This window comes from Natrix helvetica (assembly GCF_964273705.1).
Source record: "Natrix helvetica genome assembly, chromosome: 8".
Taxonomy (NCBI): Eukaryota; Metazoa; Chordata; class Lepidosauria; order Squamata; family Natricidae; genus Natrix; species Natrix helvetica.
In genome coordinates this window covers 4,679,373-4,703,301 of record NC_138559.1, presented here as the reverse complement: position 1 = coordinate 4,703,301, position 23,929 = coordinate 4,679,373, and the positions used below count along the sequence as shown (strand labels likewise).

The window sequence follows — 23,929 nt, the reverse complement described above, 5'->3', positions numbered from 1 at the left end:
CCCCTCGCACATTTGTGCTAGTCGTTCCTGACTCTAGGAGGCGTGCTCATCTCTGTTTCAAAGCCGAAGAGCCAGGGCTGTCCGAAGACGTCTGCGTGGTCATGTGGCTGGCATGACTAAACGCTGAAGGAGTGACAAAAGGGACGCAGTGGCTCGGTGGCTAAGATGCTGAGCTTGTTGATAAGAAAGGTCGGAAGTTTGGCGGTTCGAATCCCTAGCGCCGTGTAACAGAGTGAGCTCCCGTTACTTGTCCCAGCTTCTCCCAACCTAGCAGTTCAAAAGCACGTAAAAAATTCAAGTAGAAAAAATAGGAACCACCTTTGGTGGGAAGGTAGCAGATCAAACTAGCTCTTATCCAATCTCAACACTATACGGCACCAGGTCAACAAGTGTCTCTATCACTCAAGGCTCCCATCATAATTATGAAATGTCTATCATTCACGTCCAGACAATATGGTACATTACTTCTTTGCAGCATCAAGCCCATAGATCTATATTAATTTATATCAATCTTCACGCATCTGTATCTGAGCTACAATTCCTTTCATTCCTAGCTACAAGCAATGGCCAATGGCCATGCTTGCTGGAGATGGCACAGATGTTGTAATCTACAAATATTTGAAGAATGCCAGATAGAGAATGTTGAACTACAGCATGTATGTCACACTCCATCCGCCTGATTAGCAAGGTAATTATTACAGCTACTGATAAGATACCATTATGCTTATTAAAATTATTTCAATTAGATTTTTACCATAGTATAAGCATTGCTAACAAAAAGCCTCTGTAGTCATGTCTTGAGCATTAGGGGAAAAGTTCCATAAATTGCTAATTTAGTTATTGGAGCCAATTAAAATACTCCAAAAGGACATGCAAGATTGTGAGTCATTATTGGCCAGATATTCCCGAAATCACAGAATAGGGCAGAAAGAAAGAAAGAAAAAGGTATAAAAATTAGCCTAGATTTTAACCCAGATTGCTTAAATTACCTGGTTTGGGTCTCATTTAGAATATATTTTTATTTAGTTTTTTAATGCTTTTTATTGCTTTAAAATGTTTTTTATTGCTTTAACTATATATTTTTTGGGTGGGGGTTCCAACCTTGACAACTTGTGGACTTCAGCTCCCAGAATCCCCCAGCCAGCATATCATAGCAGGCTGGGGAATTCTGGGAGTTGAAGTCCACAAGTCTTAAAGCTGCCAATTTGGAGACCCCCAAGTTAGATTATGAAGCTGGCTGGGGAATTCTGGGAGATGAAGCCTTGAAAGCTACCAAATTGGTCACCCCTGAATTAGATTACGAACCTCAAAAGCAGGCTGGGGAATTCTGGAAGTCTTGGAGGAGAGGAGAGGGTCAAGTTATTTTCCAAGGCACCCAAAGGCCAGACAAGGAACAATGGATGGAAACTGAACAAGGAGAGATTCAACCTGGAAATAAGGGGGAAGTTTCTGACAGTGAGAACAATCAACCCATGGAACATAAGTTTCCTTCAGAGGTTGTGGGAAATTCATCCTGGGAAGCCTTCAAGAAGAGACTGGACTGCAATTTGCTTGAGATGGTGTAAGGACTGCTGTTTGGGCAGGTGGGTGGATTGGACTAAATGACCCCCAAGGTCCCTTCCAACTCTGCTCGTCTTAAAGCTGCCATATTAGCCACCCTCTGAGTTAGATTAGCAACCTCAGAAGCTGGCTGGGGAATTCTGGGAGTTGAAGTCCTCAAGCTACCAAGGATGGAGACCCCTGCAACGGCTCATTATTTCGACTATTACATGAGATCGAACCCCGCATCCTTATTTTTATTTAAGGTTAATAACGGCCCTACTTTTGTTCAGGAGAACCAGGCGTGGGGGGAGGGAGGAATTTAGGGGCGACCCCTCCCCCTCTTTCCTCCACACGACCCTTTTATGAGAGAACAGGCGCCTCGAGTCCCCCCGCCCCCACCGGGGCCTTGTGACATCACTCCCCACAACAATCCTGCGAGGAAGGCCTGAGGGGGGAGGAGACGGAGGCCTAACCGACGCCTCCAAAGCGACCCCCGAACCTCCCCCTTCTCCCCTCAGCTCCCAGCGCAAAGGGGCATGGTCAGGGGGGTCTACCCGGTCACTCACCTGCCGCCACGCCGCTGCCCCTTCGGCCCGCTGCCCCTCCTCTACCCGGCCACGGTTGAGGAAAAACGACGCGCCGCAGCCGCCTCAGCTGAAGCTGCGAGGGAGCCGCGCGCGCTCGGCCCTCGACGTCACCGCGCCGGAGCGTCGTTCGCGCCGGGTGGCTCCACCCCTTTCCACCTTTTGAGCCCCGCCTCCTCCCCCTTCCCAGGGCGGGCTTTGTTCGTGCAAGAATGGAGGCGCGGGGTGGGTGGCGGCGGTGACGTAGCATGCACCCTGTTGGAAGGACATGGGTTCCGAGCCCGCCCTCGGGCCCGTGGACCAATGGGAAGCCCACAATTCTTTGCCCAATGGCTCTGATTGAAGCGGGGGAGCTGTCAGTATGATATGGCCTTTTGTGGGAATAGAGAGATGGAGATGGAAAGATAAGGATGAGGTTAGGACGGAAGAGAGAAGAATAGAATATGAAATAATTAGAGCGAAATAGAATAGAAGAACAGAATGAAGAACAGAATAGGAATGGAATGGAATAGAATAGGAAACAATTAGAATAAAATAGAATAGAATATGAAATAATTAGAACAGAATAGAATAGATATTGGAATGAAGAATAGAATTGGAATAGAATAGAATAGAATATAAAATAATTAGATTAGAATAGAATATAAATATAGATTAGAATATGAAATAATTAAAAGAATAGAATAGAATATGAAATAATTAGAAGAACAGAATAGAATGGAATATGGAATATGAAATAGAATATGGAATGGAATAGAATTTAGAAGAGAAGAATGGAATGGAATAGAATAGAGTAAAATGGAATAGAATATGAAATAATTAGAATAGAATAGAAAAGAATAAAAGAATAGAACAGAACATAATAGAGTACAATAGAGCAGAACAGAACAGAATATATAGGAAAATGAATGTGACATTTGTAGGAACTAAAAATATATCCATAAAATGTCAATATAGAATCAGCTCAATCTTTCACATGTTATTAAATGTTGATCCCAACCACGGGTGTCCAACCTTGCCAATCCTTGTTGACTGCGAAATTCTGGATGTTAAAGTCTACTGGTCCTAAAGTCGCCAAGGTTCAGTCCTGATGTAGACCATCTCAATCAAAACCTCATTTTTGATACAACGTTATTTCAATATAATAACACTGTGTTTATAAAACACATTTAGATTGTTGCTATTTTATTAGGTGCCTTAGAATGTTAAAAGTAGAGAAGGAAAAAGTTGATGTTTTGCCTCCTACTAATTCTTCATAATCACCAGATTTGAAATATTAACCTATTTTGAAAAGGAAGTACAGGGGTCAGCTTAGAAGAGATGAAATATCATTGTATCCTGAAGCTCAGCATTAAAAAAAAATGACCCTCACCTAGAATTAAGGAGTCCAGCATGGGACAGCATGTTCTTTGGCACGAAAAAGCCTTTTCTATCAACTGTTTTCTTGGCTCAGAAAAGAGAGTTGTCATTTCAGTTTGCTGCCTTTCCTGTCACAATTCCAACTAATCACAACCGCAGACAATATGAGAATTTGAGCCCCATGACCCAAGGACAGAAAATCCAGGTTACCCAGCCAGCTAAAGGTAGAGGAGATGAAAAGGACATGGGCGAAAGAGCCCATGGTGCGCCAATTGCGTCCCCTATTGGACCGGAACGCCCTTCACACAGTCACCCATGCGCTAGTGACGTCCCGACTGGACTATTGTAATGCTCTCTACATGGGGCTTCCCTTGAGATGCACCCGAAGGCTGGTCCAGAATGCGGCCGCGCGGGCAATTATGGGAGGTACTAGGTACTCTCATGTAACACCTCTCCTGCGCGGGCTGCACTGGCTACCTGTGGCTTTTCGGGTGCGTTTCAAGGTGTTGACTATCATCTTTAAAGCGCTCCATGGCACAGGACCTAGGTATTTGCGGGATCGCATCCTGCCCCATACATCCCTGCGGCCGATTCGCTCTCACAGGGAGGGACTCCTCCGGGTGCCGTCCACTAGGCAGTGCCAGCGGGCGACGCCCAGGAGTAGGGCCTTCTCGGTGATGGGCCCGACCCTCTGGAATGACCTCCCCCCCGATATTAGAATAACCACCGATCTCCGCTCCTTCCGCAAGAAACTTAAGACCCACCTGTTCAACTTAGCTGGCCTGGCCTAACCGTAATTTTAATCCTTCTAGCCTGTATTTTAAATTTTTAGGGGTAGGTTTTTAGGTTGTTTTTAATTTTTATCATACTGTACAGCCTAGTATTTAATTTGATTTTAGGGGTATCTAAGAGTATTTAATTTTGTATACTGTTTTTTATTGTGTTGTCTGTACACCGCCCCGAGTCCCTTTGGGGAGAGGGGGTGGTCTATAAATTTAATAAATAAATAAAATAAATAAATAAATCATGGTTTTTTTCCTAGGAACACATCAAAGGCTTTTTAAAGAATAGGCAGCTATGTTTCCTTTGTTTAAAATACTAGGTGTTTTGTAGAAAACAAAAGCCACAATTCTCTTATTTTGTCGGCATGACCCATTGAGATGGTGAGATTGTGTAAGCTGCCAGTTATAATAATGTTTTCCTCCACCCACAAATGAATTTAGGTCCTGGTGATGGCAACAGTGTTTCTCGACTTTGGCAAATTTCAGATTTGTGGACTTCAGTTCCCAGAATTCCCCCCCCCCCCCGCCAGCCTTGAAATTGGAACTGGAGTCCAAACATCTTAAAGAAGATCGGAAGGAAAGAAAGGAGGGAGTAAGAAGGAGGGAGGGAGGAAGTGAGAAAGGAGGGAGCCAGAGATGGAGGAGGGAGGGAAGGAGAAGAAAGAGGGAGGGAGGAAAGAAGAAGGAAGGAAAGGAAAGGAAAGAAAGAAAGGGAGGGAGGAGAAAGGAGGGAGCCACAGATAAAGGAAGGAGGGAGGGAAGGAAGGAGAAGAGGAAGGGAGGAAAGAGGAATGAAAGAAAGGCAAAGAAAGGGAGGGAGGAGGTCCTGCCCTCAAGTGCTTTGGAGAATAGCTAGATGAAGAAAACATAGGTGCATTTCTGGGCCTTTTAAATCTGCACGCAACCACGTAGTTATTTATTTCTGATTGTATTTCTGTGTCCTTGGTTAGGACCTACAACTTTTGCGACTACCTTTCTTTGTTGACCATTAATTGGTAACCAATTAGATCTTTTTACTGCCGGCTGAATCTCCAAGTTATATTTTCTCCCTAATGGCTGCTGTTTAATTAACTGATCCTTTTCTTGCTTTCACTTATAGAGTCATAAAAAAGGAAGCCCTTAAAACCTAGTTCGTAATCTTTGGCCAACAAGCAAAAGAATTATCCATCAGGAAGTCATTTGCCTCTACATTCTTTTAAAGGTTTTTTTTTGCAACTTCCTTGCAAATTTCTAGTTGTAATTAGCTTCCCTTCCAAATACAAGACCAGATATTGCTCTGCTTAACTTCTTTGAACTACCGTATTTTTCGGACTATAAGACACACCAGTGTATAAGACACACTAAGATTTCAAGAGATAAGTAAGAAAAGAAAGTTGTTGTCCTCCCCAGAAGGTCTGGAGGAAGGCAAAAAGACCTCTGTTTTTTTGCCAAAAAAAGGCATAATATGGGCCGTTTTTCACAAAAACTGAGGCGTTTTTCCCTTCTGAAGCCTGCAGAGTGCTGCTGGAGGAAGGCAAAAACATGGGCAGCACATGGCACAAGCTGGGAAAGTCACATTTGTATTTGTAATGCCAGCCTGTGGGATTGCCCTGGAAGACAGGTCAGAAGAGGTCAAAAGATGCAGTGATCGTCTTCTCCCTCTCCTTAGCAACTCCTGCTTTGTTTCTGAATATCTGTCTTCTAAAACAAGAAGGGCAAGTAATCTAGTAATTACTTGTAATCTAGTAATCAGCCACAGATCATTTAAATGTGAGCCAGCCATGTGTTGCAGCTGCCCAAAAGGCCAATGCAATTCTAGGCTGCATTAACAGAAGTAGAGAATCAAGATCACATAAGGTATTAATACCAATTCATAATGCCTTGGTGAGGCCACATTAGAAAGTGTGCAGAGAAGAGCAACAAAGATGATTAGGGGACTGGAGGCTAAAACATATGAAGAACAGTTGCAGGAACTGGGCATGTCTACTTTAATGAAAAGAAGGACCAGGGGACACATGACAGCAGTGTTCCAATATCTAAGTGACTGCCCCAAAGAAGAGGGATTCAAGCTATTCTCCAAAGCACCTGAGGGCAGGACAAGAAGCAATGGGTGGAAATGAATCACAGACGAAATCAACATAGAAATAAGGAGAAATTTTCTGCCAGTGAGAAAAATCAACCAGTGGAATGATTTGCCTCCAGAAGATGTGGACGCTCTATCCCTGAAGGTTTTCAAGAAGAGATTGGACAACCATTTGTTTGAAATAGTATAGGGTCTCCTGTTTGAGAAGGGGGTTGGACTAGGAGACCTTCAAGATCCCTTCCAACTCTGTTTATCCTTCCTTCCTTCCTTCCTTCCTTCCTGCCTGCCTGCCTGCCTGCCTGCCTGCCTGCCTCCCTCCCTCCCTCCCTCCCTCCCTCCCTCCATCCCTGCCTCCCTCCTTTCTTTCCCACTAAAGGTTTTTAAGAAGAGACTGGACAGCCATTTGTCTGGAATGGTGTAAGGCAGTGGTCGGCAAGCCGCGGCTCGCGAGCCACATGCGGCTCTTTACACATTTTAATGCGGCTCTTCTGTGTGCCGGGCACCCGCTCCCCTCCCTCCTCTCGGGCACTTCAAAACAAGCGCCCCTTTCCCTTTTTTCTTTTCGACCCACAATGATTAGGGAGGATCCTGAAGTCGGGCGGGGATGAGAAGCGAGGAGGCAGAAAAAGAAACGGAGGCTAAGGAGCTTCCCCCCCCGCCCCCTCCCAGCAAAAATCTAACCGGGGAGCCGGGCAGGCAGTAGCAAATTAGCCGATCACACCGCGTGATCGGTTAATTTGCTACTGCCCACGCGGCGTGATCGGCTAATTTGCTACTGCCCGGCTCCCCGGTTAGATTTTTGCTGGGGGGGGGAAGCTCCTTGGCCTCTGTCTCTTTTTCTCCCTCCTCGCTTCTTGGGGCTCCACCAATGGGGGAGCAAGGCCCAGCACCAGGCTTTGGGCTAACACAGGGGTCTGCAAAGTTGGCTGTTTTAAGACTGGTGGACTTCAATTCTCAGAATTCTGGGAGTTGAAGTCCACCAGTCTTAAGAGCCAATTTTGCAGATCCCTGGGCTAATATGATTGATGCCCTTGGTGGACTTCAACTCTCAGAATTCTGGGAGTTGAAGTCCACCAGTCTTAAGAGCCAATTTTGCAGATACCTGGGCTAATATGATTGATGCCCTTGGTGGACTTCAATTCTCAGAATTCTGGGAGTTGAAGTCCACAAGTCTTCAAGCTGTCAGGTTTGAAGACCCCTGGTTTTTTTTTCTAAAGGGTTAGGGGTGCAAGGATCTTGTAACTTGACAGCTTTAAGACTTGCGTGCTTCAAATGCCAGAGTTTATTGAAACTAAAAACAGTGTACCATCCTATGTATTTTCGGTTTTAAAAATGTGGCTCTCAAAATAAATTTCAATGGTGGTTTTGGCGAGATTTGGCTCAGTTGAAAAAAAAGGTTGCCCACCACTGGTGTAAGGTATCCTGCTTGAACAGGGGTTGGACTAGAAGACCTTCCAACTCTTATTCTGTTATTCCTTGCCCAAACATTCTGGTTTCATGTGCAGTTTCCTGATTTTCTTTCTCTGTTTTCATTCGGGATTTTATTATCTTTTTTTCCCAAAGTCTCCCAAGTGTCTTGAATGGTTTTTCCCTGTCAGATATTCATCCATGAAATCTCTCTTAGTTTGTTGAAATCAGCTGCTGATAATTATAATGATATTAGTTCATCTACGATACTTAGGGGCGTGCATAAATGCAGCAGCGTGCCTAACGTTCCTGTCCTACTGTCCCCATTTATTTGTACCCATTTCCTGTGTTCTTATTCATGTTTATTCTTATTCCTGTTTATCTTGTACATGAGTGACAAACTAAATAAAATGAATAAATAAATACTTCTGTTTCGTCCCTGCTATCATGGAATTTTTCTGAAATATTGCAACCTGGCGGCACAATAAAATATTGCAGACTCAGTGGGTGAAAAGAGAATGATAATCAAACGGTTGAATCCTATAGTAAATATTATCTGTTGGTGACTCAATAATCTACAGCAGTTCTAACATGTAAAAGTTACATAACTGTGAATTGTAACTTTCCATGCTGTTTTTCATTGTCATTGCTTGTTGGAAGCTGGTGGACACCTGGATGTTAACTTTGTGACCTTATTTTTTATTTCTTGGTCATATTTATGTTCCATCCATCTCGCTCTCAGAATGACTTCCAACTAAGATAATGATGAGAATAGCTGAAAATTGTAACCAGGTCTACATCTTGGCCAAAATTAGGATGGGGGCTGGGTGGGTTTAAATGTACAATGACTATATATGTATACTTTTTCTTCTATTTTTTTTTAAAAAGAAGGAGAATACATGTTAAAATTAAATATGTATATTGAAAAGAAATTATAAATACCATAAACATAAAATGGAGCTTGCTCAGAAGCAGAAATACACCAAGTAAATGAGATGAAAAGTGGGAAGTAGAAAAGTAAGGGAAGAAGAGAGTGATAGGAGAGAGGGCAAGGGGGGGAAGGAGGAGAGAAAGAAGGAGTGGAAAGGGGAGAGAGGAGAAGGAGAGAGGAAGAGGAAGTAGAGAAGAGAAGGATGATAGAAGAAAGAAAGGAGGTAGGGAGGAGGAGGAGGAGAGAGGGAGAAGAAAGGGATGGATAAGGTGCAAATATGGTGTATGGAGAGCAGAAGAGCCAATAATTGTTTTTGGGAGTTGATGGTGAGATGAATTGATGTAAACATTTAATAATACAATATGATGTTGGCTATGTAACACCACACATGTGATTATATGTTATGAAAATGAAAAAAAAATGAAAAAAAATTTAAAAATTTTTTAAAAAAGAATTTCCAACTAGTTTTGGAACAAATGTCCATCTGGGTTCAATTCCAAGTGGGGAAAAAGATACTGGATTCATTGAAGTTGCTTGCAAAGATGGTTTAATGGTTGACAGGATCGCCTGGTTTGAGGTCCTGGGCAAACAAGGGAAGATATGCTGAAAGTCCCTGGTTTAATGCCCGCGCTGGCCTTTTGAATTTGAGCTTGTATTCTGATTGGTTGTCAGCTTGCTATGGGGCAATGCAAGGGCAACATTGTAAGCTCTCCTGAGTCCCAAACTCTATGACGAGCAGATATGTGGGAGGGGAACATTTACCTTTACCTATTGTTTGGACATATAGGACATAACCACATAGTAGTGTCCTGTGTCAGAGAAGCAAAAAAAAAAAAAAACCACTGTATTCGGTGATCTGAGCTTTCCATGAGGACATATACCAAAGCGTATCTCAGAATTGGCAGAAAGAACTCAATTCAGCCATTTGACCCAGAGCTCAGTTTCAAACAAGAAACATATTGGTTGTGTCCTGTCGGAAAATCAAAAAAACCCACTCCATTCGGTGATCGGAGCTTTCCCTGAGGATTTAGACCAAATATATCTCAGAAGTGGCAAAAGAATTCAAATCAGCAAGAAAATGTTACTTTTGACCACGTTTCGAACAAGAATCACATAGTGGTGTCCTGAGTCGAGGAAGCAAAAAATCCCACACTGTATACAGTGATCTGAGCTTTCTGTGAGGAATTAGATCAAAGCTTATATCAGAATAGGCAAAAGAACTCAATTCAGCCAGAAAGAACTCAATTCAGCCATTTGACCCTGTTGTGGCCCAGCCAGTGCCGCTGTCACCAGACTCCGAGAGTGATACTCCATACGAGTCAGCTACAGAAGGGATGTGCGATCCTGGACAGGATTCGGAGGCTGAGCAGGAATCCGAGAGTCTGGTCGGCCACCAGGTGGCGCCAGAGGCATGGAGCAGCGGTGAGAGCGAGAGGAGGAGGACTCCCGTTGCCCTGCCTTGGAGCAGCGGAGAGGATAGTGACTCAGGACTTAGTAGGGCGTTTCGGGATGCTCGTTTCCGGCGCGCCCACAAACGCCAGGAGCGTGGGCGTAATTATAGGCAGTAAAGAGCTCTCAGGTGCTGTTGGGAGACGCCCTTTTTAGGTTATAAAAGGGTTGACTCTGGACAGGCTCTGCGTAGCAATCAACAAAGGACTTTGGACAGCAACTCTAGTCTGAGATCCTGGCAAGCTGGATTGCTGCTTTTGTGTGTTCTGTCTTTGTGAGTTCTGTCTTGGTGGCTTGCTGCCACAAAGCCTCTTGTCTGTTGGTGTAATAAACCTTGTTCCCTTGTACTGTTCCGGAGTGTGTGTACTGTGTGGGCAACGGAGGAAGGGGGGGGGTCAGAACAGATTGATTGCTACCCCAAACGTATCTCCATTCAGCTATGATGGAGCAACTTCAGGCGGAGAATGCTCTCTTCGCACAGCAACTTGCCTTGCTAACAGCGCAGGTTGCACAGCTGTCTGCTCCTGCCAACCCCCCACCCCCCCAGCAGCAACGAAGGAAATGCCCAGTGGCCATGCCGGATAAGTTTGATGGCAGTCCGAAACTTTTCCCGGCGTTCCTGGGCCAATGCCGGTTGTTCATTGCCTTGAGAGCGGAGGACTTTCCCACCGACCAGACGAAGGTGGGCTTTGTGATAAGCTTGCTCTCAGGCACAGCAGCACGGTGGGCTACGCCTTTGCTGACTCAGCCGAGCCCCCTGCTGGATGACTTCCAGGGTTTTTGCACTCATCTTCGGCTGACGTTCGAAGACCCCATCAAAGGAGAAACAGCCACCAGACTCCTGAAAGAGTTGCACCAAGGGCATGGTTCTTTACTGGACTACATTACCGAGTTTTGGCTGCTCAGTCAGGACTCTGAGTGGAATGAGCCAGCCCTTATGGATGCTTTTCAGGATGGCCTGTCAGAGGACCTGCAGGATGAGCTGGTGAGAGTGGACAGGCCTCCAACGTTTGACGCGTTGGTTCATCTATGCCTCCGGATTGACGGCCGGCTGCAGAGGCGGAGGCCTCGCCGAGCGTCCCGGGAGGTGCTGAGAGTGCCAGTTCCACGAGAGACTCCTGTCCCACGAGAGGAGCCCATGGAGTTGGGTGCAGCCAGACCCCGCTTGTCACGCACGGAGATGGAGAGACGGCGTGCAGGGGGGTTGTGTTTTTACTGTGGGGATCCGGGACATCTGGCTACGGGTTGCCCCAAGAAGGGAGGTAGAGGGGCTGCACGGTCTACGGCCCCCCCTCAACGACGAACCTCCGTCTCGGGAAACGGGGAAAGCCCGATCTGAGGGAGACTTCGGGTCGGGCACAGGCTGGAACAGAGGCGGAGGGGCCTCCACGACATCTGATTCTTGCAGCGCACGTTCTCTTGTCGGGTAGTCCGCAGGGAATTCCAGCCCATGCCTTGGTCGATTCTGGGGCTACCACGAATTTTATGGATGCAGCGTTTGTCACGAAATATCACGTCCCTCTGTGCCCGGTAGACCCTCCGATGCGAGTGGAGACCATTGACGGCCGGGTGCTTCTGTCTGGGCCCATCAAGAACGCCACGCAGCCTTTGTGCCTGATCCTCGGGGAGCATGAGGAGGCCATTCAATTTTACGTGGCTTCGGGTCTGCATTTCCCCGTGGTGTTGGGCTTAGCTTGGCTGCGGGCGCACGATCCCCAGATCCACTGGTCGCAGAACCGCATCTTGTTCCCGTCCTTGCAATGCGTGGACCATACCCGTCATGTTTGCGCGGCTCAGGTGCCCAGTTCGGCCGAGGTGACAGTGCCGCCGGATTTAGCGGAGTTCGCGGACGTGTTTAGCGAGCAGGAGGCGGATCAACTGCCACCGCACCGGCCTTACGACTGTCCCATTGACCTGGTACCTGATGCGAAACTCCCGACGGGCCGCCTATACTCCATGTCTGAACCGGAGTTGGCCGCATTGCGGGACTTCCTTGACAAGAACCTTGCCCGGGGTTTTATCCGGCCTTCGTCTTCGCCCTTGTCTGCCCCGGTTTTGTTCGTCAAAAAGAAGACCGGGGATCTAAGACTTTGTTGCGATTACCGGCGCTTGAACGCCATCACGATCCGTAATCGCTACCCGTTGCCTCTGATTCCCGAGTTGTTGGAGCGGCTCCGGGAGGCCGTGGTGTTTACAAAACTGGACTTACGTGGAGCTTACAATCTGGTCCGAGTCAGGGCGGGGGACGAATGGAAGACAGCCTTTGGCACCCGATACGGACATTTTGAGTATACGGTCATGCCGTTCGGGTTGACCAATGCCCCAGCTGTCTTCCAACATTTTATGAACGATATCTTTCGGGACCTTTTGGATCAGTTTGTCGTCATCTACTTGGACGACATCTTGATCTACTCTACGTCCCGGAAGGATCACCAACAGCACTTGCGTCAGGTCTTGCAGCGCCTTCGAAAGCATCGCTTGTTTGCCAAGCTGGAGAAGTGTCAGTTCTGGCAGACCACCATCGAGTTCCTGGGGCACTGTATTTCCCCTGAAGGAATTGCGATGGAGCCAGGCAAGGTGGAGGCATTACGAAGTTGGCAATCTCCTCGACGGATGAAAGATGTTCAGAGACTCCTCGGGTTTGCCAACTACTACCGGTCCTTCATCCCCGGCTTTGCTTTCTTGACCGCGCCCCTCACTCGACTCCTGCAAAAGAAAGTGCCGTTTCACTGGGGGTCCACGGAACAACAAGCGTTCGTGGCCTTGAAGCGCGCTTTTACAAAGGAGCCGATCTTGAAACACCCTGATCCCCATCGCCCCTTTGTAGTCGAGGCGGATGCGTCTGACATCGCGGTGGGGGCGGTGTTATTGCAGGCTCACGCCCCTGATGGCACCCTTTTCCCTTGCGCCTATTACTCTCGGAAACTCAATCCTTCCGAGCGCAATTATACCATCTGGGAGAAAGAGTTGCTGGCTATCAAGGCGGCGTTCGAAGCCTGGCGACATCACCTGGAGGGGGCCAGGCATCAGGTCGAAGTCCGGACAGACCATCGGAATCTGGAGTTTTTGACAACAGCCCGGAAGCTCAATCAGCGCCAGATCCGGTGGTCTCTGTTTTTTGCCCGGTTCCACTTCAAGGTCACGTATATCCCCAGTGCCTTGAACCAGAGGGCGGATGCCCTATCTAGAAAGCCGGAGTACTCAGACCCTGCTGACTCACTGCCCCCCCGGACGGTCCTACCCGTCGAGTCCTTCGCTGCAATCCAGGAACCCGTGGATTTACGGTCGTTGATACGGAATGCGCAGCGAAACGACGAGTGGGTGGAACAACGGCGGGCAGAGGTAGGGCCGACATCCCCGTGGACCTTTGACGAGGACCTTTTGAGGTATCGGGATCGGCTCTACGTGCCTGCAGGACCGCTCCGTGGATTGGTTCTTTCCCAATGTCATGACACTCCGGCAGCGGGACACTTTGGCCTGTTCAAAACTTTGCACCTGGTTTCCCGTACGTTTTGGTGGCCTCGCCTGCGACACGACGTGCAGACGTACGTCACGTCATGTGTGCAGTGTCGACAGGCCAAATCAGCGACGGGAGCTCCTCCAGGCTTGCTACAGCCATTGCCGACCCCGGACAGACCCTGGGGAGCCGTGTCCATGGACTTCTTGACGGAACTGCCTCCGTCGTCCGGTTTCACTATGGTCCTAGTGGTGGTGGACATGCTCACCAAGATGGCGCATTTCATCCCCTGCCGGAGATTGCCGACAGCCCGCGCCACCGCCCGCATGTTCATCCAGCACGTGTTCCGGCTGCACGGCCTACCTGACCGGGTCGTCTCCGATCGTGGTACACAATTCACGGCCCAGTTCTGGAAAGGGCTGATGGCCGCTCTTGACGTTCAAGTTTGTCTGTCCTCGGCGCACCATCCCGAAACCGATGGAGGGATGGAGAAGGTGATTGGGATTCTGGAACAATATCTGCGCTGCTTCGTGAACCAGCAGCAGAACAATTGGGCGGAGTACCTCGCCGTGGCGGAGTTTGCGTTCAACAACTCGCAGCACTCCTCCACACGGACGACGCCTTTCATGGCGAACGTCGGGTACCACCCACGTTTTTTCCCTCTCACCCCCGTGGACTCTCCGGTCCCCGCAGCGCAGGATTTCCTCTCTGAGCTTCAGGCGGTTCACCAGATGGTGCGCCGCTACGTGAATCAGGCGAAGGAGGATTACAAGCGGGTGGCGGACAGGTCTCGCCGTGCTGTGCCGGAATTGGCCGTGGGTGATCGCGTGTGGTTGTCCACGCGGCATCTTCCGTCCCACCGGCCTACGAGGAAGTTGGACCACCGGTATCTGGGGCCGTTCCCTGTGGAAGCCGTTATCAATCCGGTGGCCTATAGCCTGACCCTCCCGCGCTCGATGCGAGTACACCCGGTGTTCCATCGCTCGCTCCTGATCCCTGAGCGGTCGGATTGTCCTCTCCGACGTCCCTCTTCGCCCCTGCCGTCGTCGCCTGACGTGCACGCACGGCCATCGCACAGAGTGACCCGGATCCGTGACTCGAGATGGCTCAAGGGTCGGTTCCAGTATTTGGTCGACTGGGCGGACGAGGACTCGGACGGGGGGTCCTGGACCGATGCGACGGCTGTGCATGCTCCAGCTTTGGTGCGGGCCTATCATGGACAATTTCCCTCTCGACCGCATCCCGAGCGTCAGGCCCGGGGGAAGGGCCCTGCGGTGAGGGATAGTGTTGTGGCCCAGCCAGTGCCGCTGTCACCAGACTCCGAGAGTGATACTCCATACGAGTCAGCTACAGAAGGGATGTGCGATCCTGGACAGGATTCGGAGGCTGAGCAGGAATCCGAGAGTCTGGTCGGCCACCAGGTGGCGCCAGAGGCATGGAGCAGCGGTGAGAGCGAGAGGAGGAGGACTCCCGTTGCCCTGCCTTGGAGCAGCGGAGAGGATAGTGACTCAGGACTTAGTAGGGCGTTTCGGGATGCTCGTTTCCGGCGCGCCCACAAACGCCAGGAGCGTGGGCGTAATTATAGGCAGTAAAGAGCTCTCAGGTGCTGTTGGGAGACGCCCTTTTTAGGTTATAAAAGGGTTGACTCTGGACAGGCTCTGCGTAGCAATCAACAAAGGACTTTGGACAGCAACTCTAGTCTGAGATCCTGGCAAGCTGGATTGCTGCTTTTGTGTGTTCTGTCTTTGTGAGTTCTGTCTTGGTGGCTTGCTGCCACAAAGCCTCTTGTCTGTTGGTGTAATAAACCTTGTTCCCTTGTACTGTTCCGGAGTGTGTGTACTGTGTGGGCAACGGAGGAAGGGGGGGGTCAGAACAGACCCAGAGCTCAGTTTTGAACAAGACATATTGGTTGTTTCCTGAGTCGGGAAAGCGAAAAAACCACTCCATTCGCTGATCTGAGCTTTCCCTGAGTAGTTAGACCAAAGCTTATATCAGAATTGGCAAAAGAGCCCAATTCAGCCAGAAACGTAACTTTTGACACAGAGCTCAGTTTCGAACAACATACACACGTTAGTGGTGTCCTGAGTCGGGGAAGCTAAAAAACCACTCCATTCGCTGATCTGAGCTTTCCCTGAGGAATTAGACCAAAGCTTATATCAGAATTGGCAAAAGAGCCCAATTCAGCCAGAAACGTAACTTTTGACACAGAGCTCAGTTTCGAATAACATAAATATGTAAATGGTGTCCTGAGTCGAGGAAGGTAAAAAACCACTCCATTCGCTGATCTGAGCTTTCCCTGAGGAGTTAGACCAAAGCTTATATTAGAATTAACAAAATAGCACAATTCAGCCAGAAACGTAACTTTTGACCCAGAGCTCAGTTTCGAACAACATACATATGTTATTGGTGTCCTGAGTCGGGGAAGAGAAAAAACCACTCCATTCGCTGATCTGAGCTTTCCCTGAGGAGTTAGACCAAAGCTTATATCAGAATTGGCAAAAGAGCCCAATTTAGCCATAAATGTAACTTTTGACCCAGAGCTCAGTTTCGAATAGCATACACATGTTAGTGGTGTCCTGTCGGGGAAGGTAAAAAAAACCACTCCATTCGCTAATCTGAGCTTTCACTGAGGAGTTAGACCAAAGCTTATATCAGAATTGGCAAAAGAGCCCAATTCAGCCAGAAATGTAACTTTTGACCCAGAGCTCACTTTCGAAAAACATAGTTATGTTAGTGGCGTCCTGAGTCGGGGAAGCTAAAAAACCACTCCATTCGCTGATCTGAGCTTTCACTGAGGACTTAGACCAAAGCTTATATCAGAATTGGCAAAAGAGCCCAATTCAGCCAGAAACGTAACTTTTGACCCAGAGCTCAGTTTCGAATAACATAAACACGTTAATGGTGTCCTGAGTCGGGGAAGCTAAAAAACCACTCCATTCTCTGATCTGAGCTTTCCCTGAGGAGATAGACCAAAGCTTATATCAGAATTAGCAAAAGAGCCTAATTCAGCCAGAAACGTAACTTTTGACACAGAGCTAAGTTTCAAACAACATACATAGTTTTGTAATATCCTGAATCGGGAAAGCTAAAAAACCACTCCATTCGCTGATCTGAGCTTTCCCTGAGGAGATAGACCAAAGCTTATATTAGAATTGGCAAAAGAGCACAATTCACCCAGAAACGTAACTTTTGACCCCGAGCTCACTTTCGAATAACATAAATATGTAAATGGTGTCTGAGTCGGGGAAGCTAAAAAAACCACTCCATTCGCTGATCTGAGCTTTCCCTGAGGAGTTAGACCGAAGCTTATATTGGAATTGGCAAAAGAGCCCAATTGAGCCAGAAATGTAACTTTTGACCCAGAGCTCAGTTTCGAATAACATACACATGTTAATGGTGTCCTGTCGGTGAATGTAAAAAACCACTCCATTCGCTGATCTGAGCTTTCACTGAGGAGTTAGACCAAAGCTTATATCAGAATTAGCAAAAGAGCCTAATTCAGCCAGAAACGTAACTTTTGACACAGAGCTAAGTTTCAAACAACATACATAGTTTTGTAATATCCTGAATCGGGAAAGCTAAAAAACCACTCCATTCGCTGATCTGAGCTTTCCCTGAGGAGATAGACCAAAGCTTATATTAGAATTGGCAAAAGAGCACAATTCACCCAGAAACGTAACTTTTGACCCATAGCTCAGATTCGAATAACAAACACGTTAGTGGTGTCCTGAGTCGGGGAAGCGAAAAAACCACTCCATTCGCTGATCTGAGCTTTCCCTGAGGAGTTAGACCAAAGCTTATTTCAAAATTGGCAAAAGAGCCCAATTCAGCCAGAAATGTAACTTTTGACCCAGAGCACAGTTTCGAATATCATACACGTTAGTGGTGTCCTGTCGGGGAAGGTAAAAAAAGCCACACCATTCGCTGATCTGAGCTTTCCCTGAGGAGTTAGACCAAAGCTTATATCAGAATTGGCAAAAGAGCCCAATTCAGCCAGAAACGTAACTTTTGACCCCGAGCTCAGTTTCGAATAACATAAATATGTAAATGGTGTCCTGAGTCGGGGAAGCTAAAAAAACCACTCCATTCGCTGATCTAAGCTTTCCCTTAGGAGTTAGACCAAAGCTTATATCAGAATTAGCAAAAGAGCCTAATTCAGCCAGAAACGTAACTTTTGACACAGAGCTAAGTTTCGAACAACATACAGTTTTGTAGTATCCTGAGTCGGGAAAGCGAGAAAACCACTCCATTCGCTGATCTGAGCTTCCCTGAGGAGATAGACCAAAGCTTACATCAGAATTAGCAAAAGAGCCTAATTCAGCCAGAAATGTAACTTTTCACCCAGAACACAGTTTCGAATAACATACACATGTTAGTGGTGTTCTGTCGGGGAAGGTAAAAAAAGCCACACCATTCGCTGATATGAGCTTTCACTGAGGAGTTAGACCAAAGCTTATATCAGAATTAGCAAAAGAGCCTAATTCAGCCAGAAACGTAACTTTTGACCCAGAGCTCAGTTTCGACAAACATACATATGTTAGTGGTGTCCTGAGTCGGGGAAGCTAAAAAACCACTCCATTCGCTGATCTGAGCTTTCCCTAAGGAGTTAGACCAAAGCTTATATCAGATTTGGCAAAAGAGTGCAATTCAGCCAGAAACGTAACTTTTGACCCACAACGCAGTTTCGAATAACATAAACACGTTAATGGTGTCCTGAGTCGGGGAAGCTAAAAAACCACTCCATTCGCTGATCTGAGCTTTCCCTGAGGAGATAGACCAAAGCTTACATCAGAATTAGCAAAAGAGCCTAATTCAGCCAGAAATGTAACTTTTGACCCAGAACACAGTTTCGAATAACATACACATGTTACTGGTGTTCTGTCGGGGAAGGTAAAAAAAGCCACACCATTCGCTGATATGAGCTTTCACTGAGGAGTTAGACCAAAGCTTATATCAGAATTAGCAAAAGAGCCTAATTCAGCCAGAAACGTAACTTTTGATACAGATCTAAGTTTCGAACAACATACAAAGTTTTGTAGTATCCTGAGTCGGGAAAGCTAGAAAACCACTCCATTCGCTGATCTGAGCTTTCCCTGAGGAGTTAGACCAAAGCTTATATTAGAATTGGCAAAATAGCACAATTCAACAAGAAACGTAACTTTTGACCCAGAGCTCAGTTTCCAATAACATACAATTGTTAGTGGAGTCCTGAGTCGGGGAAGCTAAAAAACCACTCCATTCGCTGATCTGAGCTTTCACTGAGGAGTTAGACCAAAGCTTATATCAGAATTGGCAAAAGAGCCCAATTCAGCCAGAAATGTAACTGTTGACCCAGAGCTCAGTTTTGAAAAACATAAACACATTAATGGTGTCCTGAGTCAGGGAAGCTAAAAGACCACTCCATTCGCTGATCTGAGCTTTCCCTGAGGAGTTAGACCAAAGCTTATATCAGAATTGGCAAAAGAGCCCAATTGAGCCACAAACGTAACTTTTGACCCAGAGCTCAGTTTTGAATTACATACACATGTTAGTGGTGTCCTGAGTCGGGGAAGCTAAAAAACCACTCCATTCGCTGATCTGAGCTTTCCCTGAGGAGATAGACCAAAGCTTACATCAGAATTAGCAAAAGAGCCTAATTCAGCCAGAAACGTAACTTTTGACCCAGAGCTCAGTTTCGAACAAGATACATATGTTAGTGGTGTCCTGAGTCGGGGAAGCTAAAAAACCACTCCATTCGCTGATCTGAGCTTTCCCTAAGGAGTTAGACCAAAGCTTATATCAGATTTGGCAAAAGAGTGCAATTCAGCCAGAAACGTAACTATTGACCCACAACGCAGTTTCGAATAACATAAACACGTTAATGGTGTCCTGAGTCGGGAAAGCTAAAAAACCACTCCATTCGCTGATCTGAGCTTTCCCTGAGGAGATAGACCAAAGTTTACATCAGAATTAGCAAAAGAGCCTAATTCAGCCAGAAATGTAACTTTTGACCCAGAACACAGTTTCGAATAACATACACATGTTAGTGGTGTTCTGTCGGGGAAGGTAAAAAAAGCCACACCATTCGCTGATATGAGCTTTCACTGAGGAGTTAGACCAAAGCTTATATCAGAATTAGCAAAAGAGCCTAATTCAGCGAGAAACGTAACTTTTGACACAGATCTAAGTTTCGAACAACATACATAGTTTTGTAATATCCTGAATCGGGAAAGCTAAAAAACCACTCCATTCGCTGATCTGAGCTTTCCCTGAGGAGATAGACCAAAGCTTATATTAGAATTGGCAAAAGAGCACAATTCAAACCAGAAACGTAACTTTTGACCCAGAGCTCAGTTTCGAATAACATACACGTTAGTGGTGTCCTGAGTCGGGGAAGCGAAAAAACCACTCCATTCGCTGATCTGAGCTTTCCCTGAGGAGTTACACCAAAGCTTATTTCAGAATTGGCAAAAGAGCCCAATTGAGCCAGAAATGTAACTTTTGACCCAGAGCTCACTTTCGAATAACATACACATGTTAGTGGTGTCCTGTCGGTGAATGGAAAAAACCACTCCATTTGCTGATCTGAGCTTTCACTGAGGAGTTAGACCAAAGCTTATATCAGAATTAGCAAAAGAGCCTAATTCAGCGAGAAACGTAACTTTTGACACAGATCTAAGTTTCGAACAACATACATAGTTTTGTAATATCCTGAATCGGGAAAGCTAAAAAACCACTCCATTCGCTGATCTGAGCTTTCCCTGAGGAGTTAGACCAAAGCTTATATCAGATTTGGCAAAAGAGTGCAATTCAGCCAGAAACGTAACTTTTGACCCAGAGCTCAGTTTTGAATTACATACACATGTTAGTGGTGTCCTGAGTCGGGGAAGCTAAAAAACCACTCCATTCGCTGATCTGAGCTTCCCCTGAGGAGATAGACCAAAGCTTACATCAGAATTAGCAAAAGAGCCTAATTCAGCCAGAAACGTAACTTTTGACCCAGAGCTCAGTTTCGAACAACATACATATGTTAGTGGTGTCCTGAGTCGGGGAAGCTAAAAAAACCACTCCATTCGCTGATCTGAGCTTTCCCTAAGGAGTTAGACCAAAGCTTATATCAGATTTGGCAAAAGAGTGCAATTCAGCCAGAAACGTAACTTTTGACCCAGAGCTCAGTTTCGAACAACATACATATGTTAGTGGAGTCCTGAGTCGGGGAAGCTAAAAAACCACTCCATTCGCTGATCTAAGCTTTCCCTTAGGAGTTAGACCAAAGCTTATATCAGAATTAGCAAAAGAGCCTAATTCAGCCAGAAACGTAACTTTTGACACAGAGCTAAGTTTCGAACAACATACAGTTTTGTAGTATCCTGAGTCGGGAAAGCGAGAAAACCACTCCATTCGCTGATCTGAGCTTCCCTGAGGAGATAGACCAAAGCTTACATCAGAATTAGCAAAAGAGCCTAATTCAGCCAGAAATGTAACTTTTCACCCAGAACACAGTTTCGAATAACATACACATGTTAGTGGTGTTCTGTCGGGGAAGGTAAAAAAAGCCACACCATTCGCTGATATGAGCTTTCACTGAGGAGTTAGACCAAAGCTTATATCAGAATTAGCAAAAGAGCCTAATTCAGCCAGAAACGTAACTTTTGACCCAGAGCTCAGTTTCGAACAACATACATATGTTAGTGGTGTCCTGAGTCGGGGAAGCTAAAAAACCACTCCATTCGCTGATCTGAGCTTTCCCTAAGGAGTTAGACCAAAGCTTATATCAGATTTGGCAAAAGAGTGCAATTCAGCCAGAAACGTAACTTTTGACCCACAACGCAGTTTCGAATAACATAAACATGTTAATGGTGTCCTGAGTCGGGGAAGCTAAAAAACCACTCCATTCGCTGATCTGAGCTTTCCCTGAGGAGATAGACCAAAGCTTACATCAGAATTAGCAAAAGAGCCTAATTCAGCCAGAAATGTAACTTTTGACCCAGAACACAGTTTCGAATAACATACACATGTTACTGGTGTTCTGTCGGGGAAGGTAAAAAAAGCCACACCATTCGCTGATATGAGCTTTCACTGAGGAGTTAGACCAAAGCTTATATCAGAATTAGCAAAAGAGCCTAATTCAGCCAGAAACGTAACTTTTGATACAGATCTAAGTTTCGAACAACATACAAAGTTTTGTAGTATCCTGAGTCGGGAAAGCTAGAAAACCACTCCATTCGCTGATCTGAGCTTTCCCTGAGGAGTTAGACCAAAGCTTATATTAGAATTGGCAAAATAGCACAATTCAACAAGAAACGTAACTTTTGACCCAGAGCTCAGTTTCCAATAACATACAATTGTTAGTGGAGTCCTGAGTCGGGGAAGCTAAAAAACCACTCCATTCGCTGATCTGAGCTTTCACTGAGGAGTTAGACCAAAGCTTATATCAGAATTGGCAAAAGAGCCCAATTCAGCCAGAAATGTAACTGTTGACCCAGAGCTCAGTTTTGAAAAACATAAACACATTAATGGTGTCCTGAGTCGGGGAAGCTAAAAGACCACTCCATTCGCTGATCTGAGCTTTCCCTGAGGAGTTAGACCAAAGCTTATATCAGAATTGGCAAAAGAGCCCAATTGAGCCACAAACGTAACTTTTGACCCAGAGCTCAGTTTTGAATTACATACACATGTTAGTGGTGTCCTGAGTCGGGGAAGCTAAAAAACCACTCCATTCGCTGATCTGAGCTTTCCCTGAGGAGATAGACCAAAGCTTACATCAGAATTAGCAAAAGAGCCTAATTCAGCCAGAAACGTAACTTTTGACCCAGAGCTCAGTTTCGAACAAGATACATATGTTAGTGGTGTCCTGAGTCGGGGAAGCTAAAAAACCACTCCATTCGCTGATCTGAGCTTTCCCTAAGGAGTTAGACCAAAGCTTATATCAGATTTGGCAAAAGAGTGCAATTCAGCCAGAAACGTAACTATTGACCCACAACGCAGTTTCGAATAACATAAACACGTTAATGGTGTCCTGAGTCGGGAAAGCTAAAAAACCACTCCATTCGCTGATCTGAGCTTTCCCTGAGGAGATAGACCAAAGCTTACATCAGAATTAGCAAAAGAGCCTAATTCAGCCAGAAATGTAACTTTTGACCCAGAACACAGTTTCGAATAACATACACATGTTAGTGGTGTTCTGTCGGGGAAGGTAAAAAAAGCCACACCATTCGCTGATATGAGCTTTCACTGAGGAGTTAGACCAAAGCTTATATCAGAATTAGCAAAAGAGCCTAATTCAGCGAGAAACGTAACTTTTGACACAGATCTAAGTTTCGAACAACATACATAGTTTTGTAATATCCTGAATCGGGAAAGCTAAAAAACCACTCCATTCGCTGATCTGAGCTTTCCCTGAGGAGATAGACCAAAGCTTATATTAGAATTGGCAAAAGAGCACAATTCAAACCAGAAACGTAACTTTTGACCCAGAGCTCAGTTTCGAATAACATACACGTTAGTGGTGTCCTGAGTCGGGGAAGCGAAAAAACCACTCCATTCGCTGATCTGAGCTTTCCCTGAGGAGTTACACCAAAGCTTATTTCAGAATTGGCAAAAGAGCCCAATTCAGCCAGAAACGTAACATTTGACCCCGAGCTCACTTTCGAATAACATAATTATGTAAATGGTGTCTGAGTCGGGGAAGCTAAAAAACCACTCCATTCGCTGATCTGAGCTTTCCCTGAGGAGTTAGACAAAAGCTTATATTAGAATTGGCAAAAGAGCCCAATTGAGCCAGAAATGTAACTTTTGACCCAGAGCTCACTTTCGAATAACATACACATGTTAGTGGTGTCCTGTCGGTGAATGGAAAAAACCACTCCATTTGCTGATCTGAGCTTTCACTGAGGAGTTAGACCAAAGCTTATATCAGAATTAGCAAAAGAGCCTAATTCAGCGAGAAACGTAACTTTTGACACAGATCTAAGTTTCGAACAACATACATAGTTTTGTAATATCCTGAATCGGGAAAGCTAAAAAACCACTCCATTCGCTGATCTGAGCTTTCCCTGAGGAGTTAGACCAAAGCTTATATCAGATTTGGCAAAAGAGTGCAATTCAGCCAGAAACGTAACTTTTGACCCAGAGCTCAGTTTTGAATTACATACACATGTTAGTGGTGTCCTGAGTCGGGGAAGCTAAAAAACCACTCCATTCGCTGATCTGAGCTTCCCCTGAGGAGATAGACCAAAGCTTACATCAGAATTAGCAAAAGAGCCTAATTCAGCCAGAAACGTAACTTTTGACCCAGAGCTCAGTTTCGAACAACATACATATGTTAGTGGTGTCCTGAGTCGGGGAAGCTAAAAAAACCACTCCATTCGCTGATCT

General features: G+C 46.1%; 1 protein-coding gene across 1 annotated transcript in view; it reads right to left on the bottom strand.

Annotated features, from left to right (window-relative positions):
- The window catches only part of GPAT4 (glycerol-3-phosphate acyltransferase 4), a 63,932-nt gene extending 61,680 nt beyond the window's left edge, over positions 1 to 2,252 (bottom strand). Inside the window, exon 1 of the mRNA XM_081961061.1 lies at positions 2,109 to 2,252. The gene's annotated coding sequence lies outside the window, so the exon portion shown is untranslated. The remainder of the gene's footprint in view (positions 1 to 2,108) is intronic.
- Between the last annotated feature and the right edge of the window lie 21,677 nt (positions 2,253 to 23,929).